Here is a 7,915-nt window from a genome sequence, read left to right as displayed (position 1 = left end):
TGTTCAAATTGCTTTGGCAATAGCTAGAAAATGAATCGCTATAACTTTAAAGTCAGATATTGATCTGGGAACGGATAGATGGCATGGAGAAGTTCGGAGTTGTATTGCACTTGAGAAAATTACTTAAAATCTAAGAGATAAATATCATATATTTTGTGAAGTATGAAGCCCATATTTACAAACAATTGGTATTAAAATTTAGATGAATCTCAAACATTCCCTTTCTCCTATCGGTCTCTATGAATATCGGTCTCCTGTCGTGGTTCACTTGTCCATTTTCTTCTTTCTTTTTTTTAAAGTTTGTAGAGGATTGGGAAGGAGGTGGGGGGGGGAGGTTTAGAGGTAGTTTTTCTTTCTTTTTTATATATAAAATACCACATGTATTTGGATTAAGTTTGAAATATTGTGATATGGTTGTTAAGTGGTTTTATATTAAATAAAAATAATAAAAATAGCCAATACGTTACAACCCTGAAATTTGAGCTTTTTAGAAAGAGGGCCGAACTTAAAACTAGATTTGATTTATTACTTACTTATCCTATACAAGCCCAGTTATTAAAATCTAAATATTATGTTCATGCGGGTAAGTTTTAAGCAAGCCAAATTAAAAGCCAGATTTCTAAACAGCCCACTGCTGAGATCCGTACAGCTGACCATAAAATCACTAATGATCATGCTGAAACAAATGATACTTTTTATCAGTTTTATCCAAAACTAGCAGAATACTCGGAAAATAAAAGTCACTTGTTGACTACATGTTTGAAACTAAATACCCACAAGGCTTCATAGTAATCCTGCATAAATATACTTTTTTCAAACACAACATTCATATTCTTTGTAACCCCCTTCCCTGACTGGAGGCCTGAGCACTGAGATGGGTGCATCACTGCTGTTCTGTTCCCTGCTGCCTGCTCCTTGCATTCCTAGGAGCATCAACAGTGAGGTGAGACTGATGTTCCTCAGCTGTCCCTAGTTTTTTTTTCCTTTGTCTAACTCGATGGGCTTGTGAAGAGCTTCTGACAATGTTGCTTTGCTTTTTTGGCCCATATCTAACTAGGTTTGGCCACTTGTTTTTATTCTGAATGTGCATTGTAACTAATTGAGGTGTCCCTGGTGCAAGTTCAATTTGTTTGAAACTTCATATGACCTTAAATGTTAAATTCAATGTGGTCATGACATTCAGCATCAAATGTTACCATGGTTATAGTAAACATTAATGAAAGTCAGTGCTAATAAATATTTGTATAATAAATAGTGTAAGCTGGCCAGAAACAATTTTGAACTTTATATGACCTTAAAGATTAAATTGAATGCAGCCTTGACATTCAGCATCAAATGAATCCCCTACTCAACTTCTTTGGACATTTCTAGAGTGCTGCATGTTAATTTGCATGGAGAACAGACAGAGCGACATACATGCACAACTATATGTTAGATTATATAATTCTGATCTTTCTCAAGATCAAACTTCAATATGGATCTTTTTTAGACAAACTGACAATCCCTTCAATTTCCTTAGATAATAAAGAAAAATTGGAGCAGCCTATTTCACAGCAGGAAATTGTGATGGCTATTAACTCTTTACATTCTGGTAAATGTCCTGGCCCAGATGGTTTCCCAGCAGAGTTTTATAAACTCTTCTTATTTATTGACAGGGATTCAGTTTTACCTTAAACCTTTTATGAAGCTCTTATGCTTAAAAATAACAAGGATCCGTTAGACTGTTCCTCTTACATATCAGTTTCACATTTAAACTATAATGCTAAGATTTTGTCTAAGATTCAAGCTTCCAGAAGACAAAATATGATGCCTCTTATTATATTTCAGGATCAGACGGAATTTATCAAAGGATGTTATTCACAATTCAAAGTTCAACTTTAAGCATTATTTATTCCCCTACTATCTCGAAGGAGAACACCACAGATGGCTGTGATGCTTGACTACCCAATGAGCTGAATACCTTTTATTCCCGATTTTAGAAGAACCACCAAACAATGCCTACTACAATCCCTAAAAAAGCTGAGGGTCCTGTGATATCTGTTTCTGAGGGCATCATCAGAACATCACTCAAGAGCATGAACCCTCGCAAAGCATCAGGCCCTGAGGGCATACCTGACAGGATACTGAAAACTTGCACCAACCAACGAGCCAGAGTGTTCATTTTCAACCTCTCATTGTGGCAGTCAGAGGTTTCCACCAGCTTCAAAAGGATATAAATCATCCAGGTACCCATGAAGAGTAGCATGAGCTGCCTCATTGACTTCCGTCCAGTAGCACTATCTTCTACTGTGATGTAATGATTTGAGAAACTGGTCATGGCCAGAATTAATATATATATAAGTTATGATCTGGTTCAACTGCAATTTGCCTATTGTCACAATCACTCCACTTCAGATGCAATATTGCTGTCTCTCCTCTCAGTTCTGGATCACCTCAAAAACAGCAATTTCTACAATGACTGCTCTTCATAGACTATTGCGTGGCCTTCAACACCATTATTCCCTCAGTGCCGGTCAATAAGCTATAAAGTCTAGGCCTCTGAATCCCATTCTATAACTGGATGCTTGACTTTCTCATTGGAAGACCAGTCAGTACGAATTGGAAACAACATCTCCTCCTCTCTGATCAGCAACATAGGTGCACCCCAAGGATACATGCTTATCCCACTGCTCCACCTGTTATACACCCATGTCTGTGTGGCCAGGCACAATTTCAACGCCATCAAAACCAGAGTTGTAGGAAGAATCACAAATGGCAATGAGGAAGTGTACAGGAAGGAGATAGATCAGCTCATTGTATGGCGTAACAATAAGAACTTCGCAGTTTATGTCAGCAAAACTAGGGAGATGATTGTGGACTTCAGGAGGAAGTCAAGGGAACATGACCCAGTCCTCTTCAAAGGCTCAGTAGTGGAGAGGGTCAAGAACTTCAAATTCATGGGTGTTAACATCTCAAGGATCTATCCCAGAGCCTCCATGTCGATACAATCATAAAGAAGGCACATCAGTGTCTATATTTTGTGAGGTGCCTGAGATGGTTTGGTATGCCATCAAAAACTTATGTAAACTTCTACAGGTGTACTGTGGAGAGCATTCTGGCTGGTTGCATTACTGCTTGGTATGGAGGCACCAACTCTCAGGACAAAAATAAACTCCAAAGGGTTGTTAACTCAGCCTGTGACATCACAGATACCAGACTTCACTCCATTGAGGACATTTACATGAAATGGTGTTTTTTTTTTAAAAAAAAAGCAGCCTCTATCCTCAAAGACCCCCACCACCAAGGACATGCCCTCTCCACACTGCAACCATCAGGGTAAAAGTACAGGAGCCTAAAGATGCGCACTTAGAGGCACAAGGACGGCTTCTTCCCCACTGCCATCAGATTCCTGAATAATCATTGAACTAAAGACACGGCCTTACATTTCGTGCCCTTTTATAGTTATTATTAATATTAGTTTTTATAATAATGATACAAGTTGGTTAGAAAATGCATGTTTGCACTCTGATGCTGCAGTACACCACCAAATTTCATGACTAGTTCATGACAAAAAATCCTGATTCTGATTGTATTCTCTTTAGATGCCAAAGAAGTATTTGATAGGATTGAGTGGAGATAACTTTTTTGGTGCTTTGCAAAAATTTAACCTAGATTCTGTGGCGGTGCATATCCTCATGGCGAACTAGTTGACCCATCGCAGAGCAGTGTGTCCGGGCAACTGGACGTCTTCCGAGTTTGACGCCTGAGATGGTGGTCCGCAAGGCCTGCATCTCCGCATCGTTCATCTGGGCCTGGGCCAGTCGCTCTTAATCCAGGCTGGGCGCAAGAGTGTTGATGGCTGGACGGGAGAGCGCATCCACCACTACATTGACCTTGCTGGCCCTGTGTCGCCAGATGCCGGTCGTGAACTCAGACACGTACGAGGTGGCACTGCTGTCTGGCAGACCACAGATCCTTGGCCATCGCCAGTGCTTGATTGAGGGGCTTGTGATCCATGAAGGCTGTGAATGGCCTGCCCTCAAGGAAGCAGCAGAAATGGCGGATGGCCAAATACAGCACCAGGATCTCCTGATTGAAGGCGTTATATTTGAGCTCCAGTGGGCGCAGCTGCTTGCTGAAAAAGGCCAGCGGGTGCCATTGTCCATTGAGCCACTGTTCCAGGACCCCCCCACTGCCATAGCTGAGGCATCCACGGAAAGCACCTTGTGTGCCTCCGGCCACAGGTGCATCAGCACCATGGCGCTGGCAAGAGCTTCCTTTGTTATGATGAAAGCCCTATCCCCCTCCTGACCACGTTAAAGCCTTTTCTTTGGTGGCCATGAGCGTGAACAATGGGTGCATTCTGCGCGCGGCTCCGGGGTTGAAACGATGGTAAAAGTTCACCATCCCCATGAACTTTAAATACAAAATTTGACATTGTATATTTGGATTTCCAGAGAGCGTTTGATAAGGTGCTGCACAAGAGACTTCTCAGTAAGTTACAGCAAAGTGGAGTCCGGGGAAGTATATTGGCCTGGATTGAAAATTGGTTGTCTGACAGGAGGCAGAGAGTCGGGATAAATGGGAGTTTTTCAGGTTGGCAGAGAGTGGTAAGTGGGGTGCTGCAGGGGTCAGTGTTAGGCCCACAACTGTTCATCATTTACATTGATGACTTGGAGGAGGGGACAAAATGTAGTGTAGCCAAGTTTGCAGATGACACCAAATTGAGTGGAAGAGCAAATTGTAATGAGGATGTGGAGAGTCTGCAGAGGGATATAGTTAAGCTGGATGAGTGGGCAAAGGTCTGGCAGATGGAGTACAATGTTAGTAAGTGTGAGGTTATCCACTTTGGCAAGAAAAATAAAAGAGGTGAATATTATTTAAAGGGTGAAAAACTACAGCATACTGTTGTGCAGAGGGACTTGGGAGAGCTTGTGCATGAATCGCAAAAAGATAGGTTGCTGGTGCAGCAGGTTATTAAGAAGGCAAATGGAATGTTGACCTTCATTGCTAGAGGAATTGAATTCAGGAGTAGGGAGGTAATGTTGCAACTGTATAAGGTACTGGTGAGACCGCACCTGGAGTCCTGTGTCCAGTTCTGGTCTCCATATTTGAGGAAGGATATACTGGCTTTGGAGACGGTCCAGAGGTTGTTTACTAGGTTGATCCCTGGGATGAAGGGGTTGACTTATGATTAAAGATTAAATCATCTAGGATTGTATTCGCTCGAGTTCAGAAGAATGAGATCTTATAGAAACATATAGGATTATGAAGGGTATGGATAGGATAGATGGAGGAAGGTTTTTTGAGCTGGCCAGGGAAACTAAAGCCAGAGGACACAGTCTCAAGATTCGGGGGAGTAGATTTAGGACAGAGATGAGGAAAAATAGTTTTTCCCAGAGAGTAGTGAATGTTTGGAATTCTCTATCCAGGGAAGTGGTTGAGGCTGCCTCATTAAACATATTTAAAATTCGGTTAGAAAAATTTTTTCATGATAGAGGAATTAAGGGATATGGGGAGAAGGCAGGTAGGTGGAGTTAGGTCATAAATTAGATCAGCCATGATCATATTGAATAGCGGGAGCAGGCTTGATGGGCCATTTTTGGCCTACTCCTGTTCCTACTTCCTATGTTCCTAACTCTTGGAGGCCTTTCAGGGTGGCGGGTTTGGGGAATCGTCGAACAGCTGCTACCTTCTCCGGCCCCAGCCCCCAAAATGGTGTGCCCCAAGAACTGGAGGGACTCCTTGCTGAACTGGGAAATAGACAGGGTTGTCCTCTAAATCAACTGTTATTTAATTTGGCTTTGGAGCCCTTAGTGTTAGCTTTTTGGCAATCAACTAATATTTCAGTCATATCTAGAGCTGGCAGTATTTATAAAGCATCTCTTTATGGTGACAATCTTCTACAATATATTTATCCAAACCTGACTTCAATTCCAAAGATCTTATCACTTCTCAATCAATTTGGTCAATTCTCAGATTACAAACTGAATTTGCAGAAGAGTGAATTATTCCCATTGGATTCTTCCCACTCTTTTGACCCTCTATTCCTTTTAAAATTGTTAAAAGCCAATTTTATTATCTAGGTATAACTATTACCAGAAAGACCACTAACTTGTTTAAGGAAAAAATTCTTATGTTATTGAATCATGTTAAGAAATCCTTATCTCAGTGACCTTCTCTTTTGATGATTTTTTAAAATAGGGAGGATTAATATTATTAAGATTTTGTTTGTTTTTCAAGCGGTCCCAGTATTTATTCCTAAATCTTTATTGATTCATTAGACTCACTTATTTCCTCTTTTATACTGCACTCCCACATTACTTGGGAAGGGAGGAGCCTCTTCATTATCTGATTACACTAAACTTGAGAGTTTGAGAATGCCATGTTATTTTTATTACAAAGGTAAAAATGGACGAATTATAAGAAAAGGCTGGATAGATTGGGACTTTTTGCCCCTGGAGTGGAGGAGGCTGACTTATGAAGTTTCAAAAGTCATGAGGAGCATAGATAAGGTAAATAGTTGTAGTCTTTTCCCCAGGGTACAGGAATCCTATATTCAAAGTGAGAGCAGAGATATTCAAAAGGAACCTGAGGGGCACTTTTTTTTTTAACATGGAATATGGAAAGAGCTGCCAGAGGAAGTGATAGAAGTGGGTATAATCACAACATGTCTGATTGTAAATTTAGACAGGTGTATGAAAAGGAAATGTTGAGAGGGATAAGGGGTGAATGCATACAAGAGGGTTGAAATGGGTAGACAACTTGGTTGGCACAGACAAATTGTACTGAAAGGTGAAGCTGCTCAAATATTATCTTCACGTACAGTCAGTTTTATTAGCTAAGGAACACGCTAAAAATATTTCACATTATTAACACTCCACTATATTTAACTTGCCTGAGAGCTACCGGTACCATGTAACCCAGTACTATCTGTTGGATGGTCAGCCTGTCTGGTGCAGAGGGTGGCTAGACAGCCTGCAGGATGAAAAAAACAAGACCTGTTAAAGGGTGGATGAACCCTCTCATAGGGTCAATGGCCATCTAGCAAACATGTGTCACGAAGTGTGGAAAGGATGTCCCTTGCATCAAAACCTGGTCTGGCCATTCACTGAAACAGAACTTCACCAAGCCATCCTGAACCTCACCATGCTGCTGGACCTGTGGAACCCCAACTCATTTAAATTCATTCACGCACATGCTGTTCCTTTCTGAGGAGTGGGGTATCCTCATATCAAACCCCACAAACTGGCTGAAAGTAACCATCGCCATCCTATGAGATGGAGAGTAGTGGTTATATGGTTAATATTTTTTTAAATGTTCAACATTTTCATTTTATGAGGATGTACCATGTTGTCAATCCCCTTTTTCCAGCTGTTTTTGACAGTAGGAAACATGTTCCATCTTTTTCCTCACGTTATATCTGTGTGACCATCTGATCCTACTGCAGTCCCACAGCCACATCAAAATATTTTTAAAATTAGATTTTGAGGAATAACAGAACAATTTTCTGTTTACAGTTTTGACAAATACAATAAATTTTTATGGTTTTGATGAGTAATTAACCAATATCTGCTCAATGTAACAATCTAGCTGGATCGATCATCATAAAATACTCTGAACTCTTTCATCTTTGCATTAAGCACCTCATTCTGATCCTCACATTTCTAACATAAGCAATGTGCATCACTTCATTTATCTTTAAATTTAAAAATTACTTCAGCCAGTCCAAAGTTTATGATAGAAATTGAAGTGAACTGTTCAATCGGGGGCCCGATACTGATAAATCTGGTAGCATAAAGTTGCTTTGCATGGAGTTACAAAGCAGGATTTATAGTGGGCAAGATCATTTTTTCCATATAATAGAGGGATGAGTTTAGGGAGCTTAATGGAAAAGATAGAAAATGAATTTATGGAGATGTCAGAGGTAAGCTTT

The 7,915-nt window shown here is 40.5% G+C and overlaps 1 protein-coding gene across 1 annotated transcript in view; it reads right to left on the bottom strand.

Moving 5' to 3' along the window:
- Window positions 1–6,876: 6,876 nt before the first annotated feature.
- cc2d2a (coiled-coil and C2 domain containing 2A) overlaps window positions 6,877–7,915 on the bottom strand; it is a 181,366-nt gene continuing 180,327 nt past the window's right edge. The window contains exon 43 of the transcript XR_011353988.1: window positions 6,877–6,957. The gene's annotated coding sequence lies outside the window, so the exon portion shown is untranslated. The remainder of the gene's footprint in view (window positions 6,958–7,915) is intronic.

This window comes from Narcine bancroftii, chromosome 3 (assembly GCF_036971445.1).
Source record: "Narcine bancroftii isolate sNarBan1 chromosome 3, sNarBan1.hap1, whole genome shotgun sequence".
NCBI classification, from domain to species: domain Eukaryota; kingdom Metazoa; phylum Chordata; class Chondrichthyes; order Torpediniformes; family Narcinidae; genus Narcine; species Narcine bancroftii.
This window is presented reverse-complemented; position numbering and strand designations above follow the sequence as displayed.